Source organism: Sylvia atricapilla, chromosome 2, assembly GCF_009819655.1.
Source record: "Sylvia atricapilla isolate bSylAtr1 chromosome 2, bSylAtr1.pri, whole genome shotgun sequence".
NCBI classification, from domain to species: Eukaryota; Metazoa; Chordata; class Aves; order Passeriformes; family Sylviidae; genus Sylvia; species Sylvia atricapilla.
In genome coordinates, this window is record NC_089141.1 from 38,787,231 (window position 1) to 38,803,413 (window position 16,183).

Genomic DNA, 16,183 nt, shown 5'->3' on the forward strand with positions numbered 1-16,183 from the left:
GCTTTTAAAATCATGATATCCAAACATTATCTCAGAACTGCCAAGTCCACTACTAAACCTTGTGCCTCAGCAACATGAATATACATATTTTAAAAACTTCAGGGGTGGTGATTCAGCCATTTCCTTGGGTAATTTGTTCCAGTGCTTCACAAACCTTTCCACAATTTTTTTTCTTAATACCCAATGTAAAGGTCTTCTGGCACAACTTAAGGCATTTTCTTCTTGTCCTGTCACTTGTTACCTGGGAGAAGACACCAATCCCCACTTGGCTACACCCTCTTATCAGAGTGATGAGGTCTCCCTGAGCCTCTTTTTCTCCAGGCTGAACACCCCCAGCTCCCTCAGCTGCTCCTCACAGCACTTGTGCTCCAGACCCTTCCCCAGCTCCGCTGCCCTTCTCTGGACACGCTCCAGCCCCTCAATGTCTTTCTTGCAGGGAGGGGCCCAGAACTGACCCCAGGATTTGAGGTGTGGCCTCAGCAGTGCCCAGTACAGGGGGATGGTCCCTGCCCTGGTCCTGCTGGCCACACCATGGCTGATCCAGGCCAGGATGCCATCGGCCTTCTTGGCCACCTGGGCACACCTGGATCATGTTCTGCCGTTTTCAATAAGCAACCCCAGGTCCTTTTCCACCAGCTTCCAGTGAGTGAGTACATGGTTTCTAGGAGGTGCTTGATACCACAATTAACCCTTCTAGAGCCGAATTATGCTTTCTTTCACTGCACATGTCCAACTATTTTTTTCTATTTTCTTTGAAGTCAGACAAGGTGTAAAAGTGTAGAAACATCGACATTTATGGCAGATTTCCTCTTCTGTAAATAATACAGCTCTTACATGAGAATAGACATTTACGTCTGTGTTCATGACATTTCACTCACTAGTTCTCAGGTATGTGGCTGAAGAGAAAGCCCTGGCAGTGTCACCCCTCACATTTCCAGACAACTCCAAAGTTATACTTCTCTCCCCTGTAGATTTACCTAGCATAGCCACGAACATTTTCACTCTCTGGTTAGTTTCTAAGAAAATTAAATTAACCCTATAACTCAAAGATCAATATCATGGTTTGTAGGAGGAATCACTAATCAGCCCCTTAAACAAATAATTTATTAACAGTTAGTTCATGTTATTCCCTGCTAACAGTCATGGAAAATTTCAAAATAATTTTACAACCTGAACATTTACCAAAGGCTTTGAAAATAGGGAGTCAGTTGAAGTTCAGTTAGCTCTCATTCATAAAATTAAGTGAAGAAAACCTGTAGAATATTCAGAGCTCACATCTAACCAGCAGACACAAAGCTCACACCAAAAACAGCATACAGATCTTGTGAGGGATGCAGCCAGGTCAATCAACTAAAGCAGAAGGCATCCACACCAATACCATGGCCAGCTCCCAAAACAATAAAAGATGAAAATCCTAAAATATTTCTGAGACACTGCTCTGTGTTTCACCCATATAAAGATAACTAGTTAAACAGTATGAATCTATCACAGAACATCTGTGCCATCAGATAAGGGAAACTGTGAGCTATGGAACTATTTTTGCTTCTTTTTTTTTCCCGAAACAAAAAAAAAAAAAAAAAAAAAAAAAAAAAAAAAAAAAAAAAAAAAACCATGAGGGATTATGAGAAAAACACTTCCCCAAGTCCTCAGAAAGATTATAAAAAAATTCACCAAGAAATCAGAGAATGATGCTCAGAGAAAGACAAAAGACAATAGATCACAGTCTGCTGCCAAGTTAAGAATCCTCGGTACTGGCCTGTAGGGGAAAAAACCCACCAGATTTGCTGCAAAGATTTTTTGGGGGGGACTGTGCTATATTTAGCTCTTCTTGAGTGATCTCATGCCTTAAATTACATGTTATTTTCTGTGGCCCTACTTCTATAGTCTGTTCTGCCAGGAAATTACCTGGATTTGTAAAAAGCTAACTAGGCTAGAGCTGTAACAACTTCATAGGGCTACTGGCCTCAATTCAACTGGCACAGAAGGGCAAAGCTATTGAGAAGTACTGGTAGAAACAAGTGTCTTATGATGGCTCCTTTCAGGTCAAGTTGAGTGGAAGGCACAGGGGAAAAGTGTAGAACACAATGGAATAATGGCTCTAAATATAGCTTCAAGGAGAGGCTAGGCCATACTGCAGGAGATTACAAAATGTATTCAAAGGAAATCATCTGTACCAGTACCTGCAGGAGTATTGAGAAAGACAACAAATGAAGTTAACTGGTGACATCAGTGCTAGGGAAATCTCCAGCAATGCTTCTCATGGTCACCAGTACTGCCTGGAAGGAAGCTCAGTGGCAGCTGGTTTGGCTCCCACACTATTTCTGCATCCTCACCTTCCTCATCACCCAAAGCAGAAGGCAAACACAGAAGACTGTCTGCACTGCACCACTAAAGCTGTGGAGTGGAGACAGTCTTTCTTCTCTTCACCCGGGCAGAAAATACTCCAATCTAAACAGGAATCTCCATTAAATGCTTCACTGTCAAGTGTGAATTTCACAGGTATGCTCAGCTGCTGACAGAAAAGCCAATAGTCCATTTGGTGATTTTAGGCACCAAGAGATCACAGGCATTGGCCAAGCAAAGATTTATGATAAGAGTTTGAGTTTCTAAGGAAGAGACTTGTAGATCAGCTAATTCTTTCAGGAAGAGGATGGAGCTAGATCAATTTTACAAATGAGAAAAGATCACTTAGAGAGATTTTTTAATATGGTATTGTATGCATTTTGTATGTAATTTACACCTCAAAAAATTGTATATAATCATAAATGCTGTAAGTTTCTCAATTTCTCCATGTCTACTGTGCTGCTGGAAATGTAAATTCAAGCTGCTTTTTAAAGAGAAGCCTTGAAAGATTTCAAAATTCATGATGCATTCCTGTGACAATGCAGCTAAAAATACTGCACTTTGATTTTAGTGTGAGGGAAGTTATTTCGTGTGTAGATAACTACACCTCAAGGTGATAAGTGGTCCATAATCCTACCCAAGACATCACTTGGTCTCCCCAGGAGCTGTGGAGCATTTCCAAGACAGAAACAAAGGCAGGGGTAAATTCTCTTTAAAGCCAGGCAGAAGTTATGAGAGCCTCAAGCAGCAGGTGCCAGTATTCACCATTGTGCAAAACCACTACATAGATGTGTGTAAACAGCTGCCATCCCGTTAAATTCGCACAAAACCTTGGACATCTCAGATGCTGGAACAGGAGCATGGCCAATAGCAGCTCCTCCTTCTGGCAGCCAGAGCAGTGCTAGCTTACTGAAGCCTTGTAAGGGAGTAGAGGAGTTCCTTGGGCAAGCTGGGCAGCAGCTTCATCAGACCTCTCACAAAACCTGATTTATGTGCAGCAAGCTCTGAGCCTGACAAGGTGAGGAACAGCAGGCCCCAGCTGAAGTCAATGGTGTTATACCAGAGAACAGCTTTCCTTGGACTCAGGAAGGTCCTCAGGCATCAATTCTGAAAAAGAGCAGAGTATTCATTTCAGGATGGTCCTTTCCCAGATTTGGAAGAGACAGTAGAGCCCCTGGAAGGCAGGCTAAATACAGAATCATATGTACAAATTGGAGGAATTGTCTGGGGAAAACTCCAAAGAGAATATAATTAAATTACAATGTGAGCAGAAATCCACATTTGTCTTCAGTATCCTTCTGAAAGCAACTGAATAGATAAGAATTCTGCCCAAAAAATTGTATCCAACGGTTACAGTAGATCAAGAATGAAATGAATGTCACCTGTGACATGCTCACAAGAAAAAGACTAGCACAATCTGAAGGGTGAGCTTGTAAGACAAAGTCATATTACAGCTCTGTTTTGTGTTGGTAGGGTCTCAGCTGGACAGACACAACTACTATGAGACATAAAAAAATTCAGAAGAAATTATATTAAATGAGAAGTGTCTAAAAAGCATAACTTCTGAGGAAAAGAATTGTGGTTCGCCTTGAAAGAATAGACTGAAATGACAGTTTTCCTCAAATGCATGGAAGCTGTGGCAGAGAGGAAGAGAACAATATGCTCTGATCAGTGCTGGGACAGTATGGCCTGACAAGGTAACAAGAAAATTTCAGATACCTTTACAGACAGTAGAGCCAGTGTATGGGTTATGGTTGCCATGGAGTCACCATCATTTGAGGTCTTAAAAGCAGACTGAGACAAGATATTTATAAACCTGATTCCATGTCAGGATAAGGGGTAGGCTTCCAGTCTATGGGTTTTTAAAAGACCAGGCTTACTGCTTTTGTTGACCCATCAATGCTGACAATAATTTAAAATACTTTCAAGTTTTGTCTTTAAGAATACACTGTTTTAAGACAAAGCTGATGAGAAAACAGCACATAACAAATGTGTGGGAGTCTGACCCCACTGGAGCAGATTTTTAGTAGATCTCAAAGACTTTTTCCAGTCATGTTCCCACTGAATTCTTCAGGAACTTGTGATTGTCCTTACAGATTTCAGAGAAAAAGATGATGTCTATATTCACCCAAAGAAAAGCAAGAGCTGGTAAGGATTCTGGAGGAGGTCTGGAAATTGGAAATCAGCTATTTATTTTAAATTCTTGCATTCACATCTCCTCCAATAAAGGCCAAAGTAAAGACATGAATAGAAAATAAATTAGACAGAGGAAATAAACCTCTCTCTTTCTTGTGATTTCTCTGACCAGGTCTTGAGAGGAATTGCTAGTATAGCAGCCAGCAATTCCCTCATCCTAGACCAAACAAACAGCTTATTTTTTAGGATATTTTAGATATTTTAAGAAATTACAGGATTTGAACTCCAAATGAGAAGAAACAAGCTCTCAGTTGAATTTTCAGTTGCAATATATCTAGCAGTTCTTTCAGAGTGAGCTCAAAGTGTAACATATTCAGTACCCAAAATACAGAATCCATCACTATTTTTGAACAGTTGATTAAATTTTTTCTGACCGTATCAATTATTTTATATCTTGTTGGTCCCAGTCAGTTTTAATAACGTCTTTAACAAAACAAACCAAACAAAACAAAACAGAACACCACAAGAAAAAACCCCCAAAAAACAAACAACAACAAAAAAAACCCAACAAAACAAAACAAACAAAAAAAACCCCACCCCAAAAAAACCCAACCAAAAACCCAAACCAAACCAACCCACCAAACAAACAAAACCAATAAAAGCCCCAAAAACCCTCAACAATAACAACAAAAAAATCCAACCCCAAAACCAAAAGAGGATTTTTTTTAACTGTAGATTTATTTTGCCTGCGGAACTTGGCCCTTCATTTCTGATTTATAGTGGGAAAGAAAATAAAGTTAGGATTCTGTTTCTGAGATTTAACCTATACTAAAAGCACATCACCATTTTAGGTCTAGAAGACAGCTATATTTTGCCAAATCCTTTCCTCACAGAAGACTAAATTCATAGTTCATTCACTTCACACTACAAAGGACAAATCCTTTTCCTGGTCTGGATTAACCACAAAGTGAAAATTCTGATATTTTAGCTTTGAAAACCATAGAGATAAGTCCAGTGATTTTTAATCAGGGTATCATGCCTTAATATTTTGAGATCAGTAAATATTTTATTACACTCAGAGGGTGTATTTGTACATGCATGTGTGCAAGAATGTATATTTATATAGAATTCTATGTAAAATTATCCTTATACAAACAGAGATGCCGATACATATAGACAAATTACATTGTATAGATACATACATACAAGGAATAGATATGTTACATATTCACAATATTATTGTATATTTCTTGCAAATGTGAATTCCTAAATATATGAATTGTGTAAGAAGATGCGGAGGAGAAGGCTAAAAAGGAGGTTTGGAAAAAAGTAAACCTTTCCCAATAAGGAATTTGATCTAATATAAAATTTCTGACCCTTACTAGACAGAAGCAATAGGAAATAATGCTAGTCAAGAGGAGAAAAAGAATTTCTACTAACATAAAGAATGATAATAAACCTTGACTCTCCCATTTCTGCCTGTCCTATCCATTTTCAGAGAAAAATCATGCTCAGTGCTTCTAGACCACTGGCAAGTTGTCTCTCCAGACAGTCCTTTGCCATTTTGGTGCTTTCTGAGGCCAGACTCTAGGATCTTTATGTAAAAATGCAGTGAGTATTAATATGAATGAAAGCCATACTATTTTTTCATGAAAATATACATTTTTTGGTCTTTATACCCAGGAAATAGATCCAGAACATGGAAGTTTGGTGTAGACCTTCAGACTGCTTGAGAGCAGCCCATAGAGGGGCAATTGGAGCTCTGGGCAGTCCTGGGTGGATTCCTGCTCTGAGGGGGCCTGTTGGGCAGTGAGGACACACAGATCCCTTCCCAATGCACCCTGAATACCATAGGAGCTCTTCAATGTTAGAAATCCAACCACCATGAAAGCACTAATGACAGTAGAAACTGGTGGCAACACCATGCCTTAGGCTACACCCCAAGTAAAGAGAGCTTGTAAAAGTAGGGAAGATACCTTTCTTTCCCAGCAGTGAAAGTCTTCTAATGCCCTTTGTTTTGCTTATCACAAAGCATCAGCCCCAAAAGGACACAAGTCAGCTCTGTCTCTTGGAGAAGAGTGTTGCTGTTTATAGCTGTGGGGAGTGATTTAGTGTTTCCTTACTGAGCACGGGCGTCATGCAGAAAATACAGCAATGAGGGATTCATGCCTTGATTTCCCTGAAAGGATTTTTTTTTCCAAAATTCCACCAGACAAACTGGTTTGGTCATTGTTTTCCAGTGGGAGAACAAGTCCTTTATCATATACTTGTTCCATACTCCCATCACTTAGGACTTGAAAAGTAGCTGCCCCCGACCCTATTGTCTATGTGTCCGCCCAAAAACCTTTGAAAAACAAGATAATTTCCCAGCTATAAATAGTGAAATGCATTTACCCTGTTCTTCTGAATCCTCCTCATATCCCATATAATTTCCAAAACCTTCTTATCTGCTGTTAGATACAAAACTCCTGGGATAAGTCACAAAGTTTGCTCAAAGGTCACCTGCTTGCTTGTTGCCTTCTGAGCCACAGTATGCAGATTGCAGCACTGGCTTTAGTAAAAATTACTTATAAAAACAAAAGTGCTAGAACATTATACAGCAATAAATGGCTGTGTTTTTTCCAGGTAACTGGCAGTTTCAGCTCATCTTCTATCAGGCATAGAAAACCTATGGTCAATTTACTCACATCACTCCTCTGCCAGCCAAGGTTTAAGAGCAAGGGAAGAAAATGAATAGACACAAGGCCATGTCACGTAATCATCAATTTTCTGCAGAATAAAATCCAGACACTGGATTAATTCAACCCTCATGACCTTGCTAGGACTGGAGATGTGCCAGTCCCAAGAGAAGAAACTAGATATAAGACAAATAAACATAAGTCACAAGGACAGTGATCATTAAATGAGATTTCATATGTATAAAATGAGGCAACAGCCAGTCAATTAGCAGATGTGGGATGGTGAGGATCAGAAATACAAAAACACAGCCTGACAGAATGCAGTTTTCAGTCTCCACTACTGCAGCATGACCCCAGGAAATACATGCAGTCCAGAACCAGGTAACGTGTGAATGCTGTGCCACCACTGTGGAATTCTATGATGCCTCAAGATAGTGGGATGGATGGTTGGAATATTTTATTTTCTGTGAGTAAAATGAAGACAGGCTCTAGGCAATTCTGCAATGGGAGCCATCTGCAAGCCAGTAAACAAGTCTAGCATGGGAGAGCCAAAAACATGGAGCTAAGGATTATATTGTCACTGATTATATTGTCCTCTGTAAAGCCAGAGCAGATGAGAACTGGGGTGAGGAGCACCAGCCATGGAGCATGTGCAGAGCTGAAAGGTGCACTGGTCTCAGTCCTCATGCCTTCCCCCATTGGGCCAGCACAGATTTACTGCCTGCAGGGGCCAGAGGCCGGGGCCTTGCCTAGTCCCTGATCTGTGTTTGAACTCCAGGGCTGCTGGGTCAAATTCTCTGTTTTATTTTCAAATACTATTTATGCCAAAAAGGCCATTTGCTCATAGGCTTCTCTCAGAAACTTCTGGCTCCGTCCTGAGTGAGAAAAGTACAGCACAAGCCCTGTACAAAGCTATCACAATGTCTGGCTATTGGATTTGGGAGACATTTACATTAATGAAAAAAAAAAGAATGAAAACAGACATCATAGTAAAACATCTTCTTTAAAAAAAAAATAATAAATCTAATACAAATCCAGGAACAAAGAAGAAATCAAAATACATTTCATATTTATCTATAACCTAATAAAGTTGATCCATGGCATTTGAGATACAAAAAGTCCAATTCATTTGACCTTCTGCTGTAAATCCAGAGCATGTTCTCTGCTTCTCTGTCTCTCAGCTCTCCCGTGCCAAACCATCTCTCTCAAACTCTCACCTCCTAGCAGCCATTACTAAATTAACATCAAACATTGAGGCCCAAGGGTTTATTGGAAAAAATGGTGCAAGGTAGGAAATGAGAGAAAATAATTTGGAGTTGTTTTGCAACAAGGAGGATAATGCGAAAACAGGCAAAGTAGTTTTCATGCTTGGAATCTTGGCCAGGGAAGAGATACCAAATATGTTTTAAGACTTAAAAGTTCCTATCTTCAGGGATTTAAAACATTCATAGTAAGTTCTACCTGAGGTGTGACTTTTTACAGACCTTCATTTTGATGATATAATATCTTTCTTAAGAATTGTTAAGACGATTTTCAAGGCAGCTTTCTAACACTGCTGCATCAGATTAGAATATTTTTCTTATACATACATATTTTATATTCTGTAAGTCTTTCTAAGTAGGGATAAGCCCTGTTTGTTTGCCTATATTGGTTTGTCTTTGGGGGGCTTTTGCTTGGCTGATTGTTACTCGATTGGGGTAATACTCAGTATTTCCCTGGCTGGGGAAATAAACAAATACTGTAAGTCTGCTGTGTTTAGATAAGAGGAAAGTGATTAATCATAGACATAAAAGACATGCATAAAGAATAATAAATTTCACAAATTCACCAAGGGAAAAGTGGAATGGTGAAGATTTCTTGCATCCATTCTGGAACACAAGCCAGAAGCTTTGTAGACATAGTCAGCCCAGGATCCCAAATAGTTGCTTTGTTTAAATATAGATAACACATTCATTTACTGAGGTTTGTAAATGTGTTTAAAGTTATCCATAATTATCAAAGACTTACAGAATTATGGAATATTTTAATTTTGAAGGAAATGCAATAGATCATCCGGGCCATTCTACTGGTCAAAGTAGATCCAAACCCTGTTAAAGTGGCTTGAAATTTTATCCACTAATTTATTTTTTTTTTTTAATCTGAAAAGATCAAGACCATACAATGTCTGTGAGCAGCCTCTGCCAGTGTTTGAATATGTCCAGTGGGAAAATACTTTTCCTAATATCTAGCCTAGCTTTACTGTCTTGCACCTTGTGTCAATAGCCCCTTATTCTCATGGTGTGATCAACGTGTGTAACTGTAGATCTGAAATGATTTCCACAGCCTTTGAGTATTTTTACTGCCATCATTGTTTCACTTGACCATCTGTTTTACAGGAAAGATTGTATAGGAATGCTCAATGCACTGTAAAAATCAGATAAGTTTGGTGTCTGTATGTCTAACAATACATGCATACATGTTATACATGTATAATATTTGTGTAGGAGCAATACAGACAGATGTGTGGTATATACAAACATACAAATAAACATGCATTTGACGGGTGTCATGTTCATTTACATGAACACACGTGGATAAGGCAGTGCAGAGCCTGTGTGTTTGTGTCCGTGTGAGCTTTTCACCAGCGCTGCTCACTGAGATGAGAGCAGGACTGTGCACAGCCTGTCCATCATCTGCTTTTTAAGCAAACCCAGGGCATTACTGCCCCAGCGTGGTGGATCGTGCCCTTGCAAGTGCTTTGAAAATCGCTGGTCTAGAATTCACTGAATTTTTTCCTCACTTTGATCCTTAAAGCTTTATCACATTGATACAAATTCAAATAGAATTTTGTTTTAATTTCCACTTCCGTTTCACTGAACCTCAAAGGGTTGCAATTAGATAGGTGCTGTTAGAAGGTGCTAATAGGGCTGCTATTAGACTAGGCAGCTCCAAAAGAGACATAATGTGCTTTTTATTTAAGAAACTATATGCAAAACAGTAATGAGCAAATGAACATAATCACTTCAGTACAGATTGTTTAGAACATTGTTGGAAGTGGTGGTTCCTTGTGATTTTCTTCGGTTTGGACAGCCAGGCTAAGGCCTGGAAAGACCTCGTGGAGGCATTAGCTCCACTCACACTGCATTTTCCCACACGCCCACACAACCCAAAGCATGTGCACCAAGAGGCACCAAGGGGATTTATCTACATTACAGCTGCTTACAGCCATTTATATGGCTGAAGATAACTTCTCTCAGCAGAAACTGGGCTTTTAAGGTCTGTTTGTAATACTCAAACCCTTTTATAATGTAAACAAGAAATAAAAATGAAGACAGTGGTTCTGACTTCCAGAATTTGATTTGCTGAGACAAGTGCATTTCTTTTGTGTTTCCTCCTGGTTTTGTAGAAAGATTTCTGAAAACCCGATGCAATAATTCAATTAGTCAGACCTTAATAAATGTACTGCACGAAGTCAGGCAGTTTATATTATATTCATTACTGAATCAATTAATCTATTTCCTAATTATTAATTCCAACCTCTGGCCACAGTATATAGTTTATGTTTGGCAAGGCACTGCTGTGGGACAGTACTGTTTTCAAGCTCACTTGGAAGTATTATTAAGAAAAAGGGTAGAAGAAATGTGGAAATAAAGATAGAAAATGAAATGTTAAAATATTTGCTTTATAGGAAAGAGAATGATACTTCATGAATTTACATACCCAGTTAAGACATTTACAGAGGTGGACTTAGCAGAGGGTAGAGTTTAATGGGACTACTGCACAGTGAGTGTGCAGCAAGAGGGAATGTAGTTCTCATAAACTGAAGAAAATGTGATTGATATACTTCTGGGCTGTAGCAAATCTTCTCTTTGATCCAGACAGTAGATATATTTATTTTGTATAGCACTTAAAAAAAAAAAAAAAAAAAAGCATTGTTGTAATTCAGCTAAGTTGATGACAAGTTGCCAATATTTCCTTTTCTTGTTGTCCACAGAGGGACACTCCCTACCAGTGGGTAGTTTTTGGTCAAGGAAATAATTATGTGTTTAACTTTTCTTGTGGACCATAAACCTCAGGAGTGGCTAGATGCTGTTTTTCAGACAGTCACTGCTACTTCAATTATATTGGAACTATTCTTAGGTTTTATTTTTCAATTTTTGGGACTATTAACTTACAATAGTCACTGAACTTTGTCATTAGATCCCAGACTGGTCATTGCTGGCCCCTGGAGCCTACCCACAGTCCTGCAGGGACTTCACTGTAATTCAATCCACATTGTTACAGCTCCCTTTTGTTCCCCCTTACCTACCAAGTCATCCGAACTAAGAAAAACCCGAGGTTTCATTCGAAGACTAACTTCTTCAGGTTGTTTTCACTGTTTCTCTTTGGCAGAATTTACTTTAGACAAGCAACTGCAGATCTGCATCACACACAACAGGGTGCATACTGATATTTTTCAGTCCCATTATAAAGTTAATTGAAATTGTTTAGGTGTACGGGAAGGAAAATTCACTCTAAGTCACTGGAGTGAATTAATTTGAAAGTCTGCAAAGTCTGGAGTAACAGCTCTTCTATAATGTATCCTGTGAATACAAACACAATTCACCTGCCAGAAATTCCAGGTTCTCATTGCTATAGTCTATTAAAAAAGATATCTAATACCATCTGTCATCTTCTGATCTGCATCGTGGGATCTGCAGCTGCACAGAGAGTTTCACATTTTGCTGCATCAACCGATGGTATTCATCATGCATGGAGAAATTCCAGGATGACAAACTCTTGGCTAGGAGCTGTTGGCTATGCTAGAACACAACCATAAAATTTATAGACATTGAAAACATTCACTTGAAATATATTTATTTTAGTTAAAGTTGAATTCCTGCCTAAACCAACTACATAAACCAATAAACCTAAAAATAAATGGGTAACTTTAATAATTTGCTTTCCAAAAGAAGTGTTAGATGAAAGGAAGGGATAAGTAAGCATTAACAGTTTACTGGAAGGTTGTATATGTCAACCTTGCAGTTCATAAGACTGCTTCCAAATTTTTCAAATTTCTTTTCCAAAAGAACTGGAATTATTTGTACCAGAGCTACTGCAGTACACTGACTGCAGTTCTTAAGTACTCCCCTCTGTATAAAATCAACCAAACACATGCATTTGAAGTAATTTCAAGCAAGCCTGGCAACAGGAGCATCTGATAAAAAGAACTTTCATTCTTTTAAATTATGTGTAACTTTATTGGCCTATAAAGCTCCTAAGACAACCCCTAAGTGCCATGGCATACCACTATCCTACAAGATTATGTTGGAGCAGGGAGGTGAGGATACCTCATTAGGATCATCAACATTAATCCTGTCCCCAGAACAATCTCCTTCATATTAAATTTTGCCTGGTGATTAGAAATTTCACCTGCATTAAATAAAAAATCTCAGTGTTTGTCTAATGCAACAATTGAATTTGAGGTTTAATAATAGTAATTCAGTTAAGCTGTTAAATCTACTAGAACTACTGGATTTTGTCTAAAGACAAGTGTTATGGGCGTTAATTTGTAATATTCACACGTTATTTAAAATCTCAGTCTGATTTAAAAAGTACTCTGAAGCTGTGAAAACATCTGCACAGAAGAGCACTTGGCACACTTTTATGTGCAATTGCCAGCAATTCTTGTTAGCTCAATACTCCATGGAGACCTCATTGCTGACCCAATAAAGGATTTACACTTTCTCAAGATCTTGAACTACAATAGCTTGGGCCAAGGCTGTGCCTCCACTTAAAGCAAATATGTACCTCTGAAACAACATTCAGGGTTTTCAGAGACTAGGAGGGGAGCCTAGATGGCTTACTACAAGGTGTGCTGTGAATATTTAATCAGAGGGGACAAAATTTGCAGACACATGGAACATTCATGAGTGAATACAGGCTAAGTTGTAACATCTGAAAAACCATTGGCACTTTAGGAGTGATTTTGTCTTTATTTCTTTCCAGACTGAGACTGAGAAATATGTCTTGGTACAGTAAGGGCTGGTTTGTAACACTCTTGATGGTACTAGGTCAGTGGCCTCCTATAGGGTAAGAGAGAAGCCTCTGCTGAAGGATTGAAGGCACTGATTTTGCTGTTCCAGGCAGTTCAGTTTCCTCAAATAAACTGTGAAGTCCACTTCAGAGGGAACTAACTCACAGAATACTAAAATGATGCTGACAGATTCAAGCACAAGGTCATTTCTAGGAGAAACATTTTCTTTTGGGAAACAGAATCACCACGTCAGGAGAGGCCAAATGTGCTCCAGCACAGCCACATAAAGTAGTCTTGAATCTTTTACTGACAACATGATTTGATAGCAACCTGATATTGTAACTTATCTTCTGTTCACCAGAAAGACTTGCCTATGCTGCATCTATTAAAAAAAAAATTCACTGTGTCATTTCTGTGATATTTCTCCATTCAAAAGTGAGAATGTTGTGACCCAGCTGCAGAACCTTGGTTTATCATTACGAGATGGAGGGACTGAATAAATTTGTTACAGACAGGACAGACTCAGTGAGGGTCTCAACTGGACCTTCTAGAGCTGCAGTTCTAAAGGACAAACCCATAGCTGTGCCTTTTGTGGTGAAGACACTAACTCATGAAATCCCATGGGTTTTCTCTATTGAAGCTGATTACACCATTTGAGTTCTTGTAAAGTCACACAAAATCTTTGAAAACAAGAAAATACTCCCTTTGAGAAAGAACTGAAGTTTTCTCTTCATTAATTCCTCAAACTACTTATTTGAGCATGTTGACATCAATTAGTATCATTTTCTCCTGGCATAAATGAAGAAGCTGAAGAAGAGAGACTTGAGCTGGTTTAACAAGGGTCACAGGAAAATGCATTTATTTGTATTTGAGAGTGAGTAGGTTTTGCCTGCAAACAAGAAGTTTTTGGACTGGTTGTCACTTTATTTATGCCCTTTGCCATGTGCAAACCTACAAGAATATACTTGTTTATAATGCACACTTAAATATCAAAATGGTATCAAACTGTTCATATATAAAAGGGCATAAAAATAATGATATAAAATTGATACTGATTTATCTGTTGCATTTTACTGTGCATACAATATGACCTGATCTCCTTCAATTACTTTGATTGGAGTTCCATTGATTAAAGGAGCAAAGTGTAAATTTCAAGGGGTTGAATCACAGAATATTCAAAAGCTTAAAAGAAAACCAAATGCTACTAAAATTTGTACTGCACTGATAATTTGTACCTTTTAATCCCTACCGCACTGTCATATGGTGACAATATAGTGACAAGAACAGAAAGAGGAACAGGAAACTTGGCTTTTTCCAAAAATGAAAACAAGAGTAGAAATGAAATATTTTGAGGTAACTCCTGGTAACTCATTCACCAGGGAAGAAGTGTATGGGATTCTCTGGCCTCCTAAGAGCATGGAGTTTAGGAATTCACCTCAGCCTTGATTAACTTCTCTTTTGATATGAGCTTCTGAAGCACAAGTAATTTTCCAAATACAAACTTTGCAAATTCTATTTTCCACAAGCCAAATTAAAATTTAAGCAGGAACATAAATGCTTAGATAGATTATTTACACCAGGCAGTTTCTAAGTAATTTTAAAAAGCATTAAATATTTACATGAAAAATCAGCAATTTATACTATAAGGACAAATTCTTCTGTTCTGCAAATGAGTACAGTTTCAGATTATGTGGTTTGTAATGTATTAATTATAATGTTCAGATACCAATTTCAAGCCTAAGGGAAATCTCTAAGAAGCAAATGCAAGATTATGTTGTACTAAACTGCATTTTGGGACACAGCAGTCATGAGAACATGCTCTTAGTAAATTACAGGATACAGCTGCTATAGCTGAAGTACTGCCAAGATCAAGCTATGTCTTTTAAGATTTAAAAATGTATTATTGAAAATATATGATCATCCCAATGTACTAAAACATGGGATATAACCTTCTCTTTACCATAAAGGTCCTGGCTTCTCAACAAGGATTTAGTTGCCATGTGCTCTGTTAGTTTTTCTCACATTGGTGATGGATTTAGTTAATGTGTGGTTTTGTTTATGTCTAGCCACAGTAACACTAATGAAGAAGGAAAAAATGAAATATTGGTGCAGAGTAAAGAACCCTACTCACCCACCATTCCTGGGAGATGGGCTGGATTCTTCTCAAGGCAAGTTAGATCCTGCCCCTCTCAGTGACTGTCCTCATCAGTTCAAGCCCTTCCAAGAAGATGGTCATTTGTGATGGTTCATGGCCTTGCAGTGTTCATGAGCTGCAGTGCTGATTTCTGACAAGCTGGGGACTTCTCACACTTCAGTCAACAGCAACAGCAGCTTCTTCAGAGTAACAGGAGATAAATGGTCACTTCTACTGTGTGACTCATCTGGGATGCTTGTTTACCTTAAGAAGACACAAAATCATGCCTTTGACTATTTCTATCCCACTGAATGCAAAGAAAGACTTGACAAGCTCAGTTGCTTACGTCTCCATGGCTGACATTGAAAATCAAATGAATCTGTAGATGCCACTTCTAAAACCAATAGCGTTCATTGGCTCAGCCTGTTGAAGGCTCTAAAATATGGTGTAATGCAGCAGATTTTTACCTGGAATGTCAGAATTTTAATTTGAAATCCTGTAGCTTCTTTTCGGCATCTGTTATTGTAGATCTTGGGTACCTTAGGCTTGCATTGCACAGTTGGTCTCCAATACAATTTCCAGTCCTCCATGATATATAAAGCTTTTTCTCCATATTTATTCATGATTCCGTTTCATGCAGAATACTGTGAGGAAACCTTGAACAGACATTGATTTGGGGACTTTCTTAATTCATTGTCTTCTCTTCAGACGTTCTCAAGTCCTTCCATAACTTTTAGTGAAATACATTTAGGTGTACAGAAAGGAGATTCTCTAAGGGATGACAAAATATACTCACCGTATTTCATAATTCAAGTTTAAGAAATACTCAGGGGAAAAAACAATATATAGAGCCAATACTTCATATCAGGCCTGGTTTAGATGTGGAAGCTGCTGCTA

General features: G+C 38.5%; 1 protein-coding gene across 1 annotated transcript in view; it reads right to left on the minus strand.

Annotated features, from left to right (window-relative positions):
* The window catches only part of ANGPTL5 (angiopoietin like 5), a 510,199-nt gene that overhangs the window by 311,899 nt on the left and 182,117 nt on the right, over positions 1-16,183 (minus strand). The window lies entirely within an intron of this gene.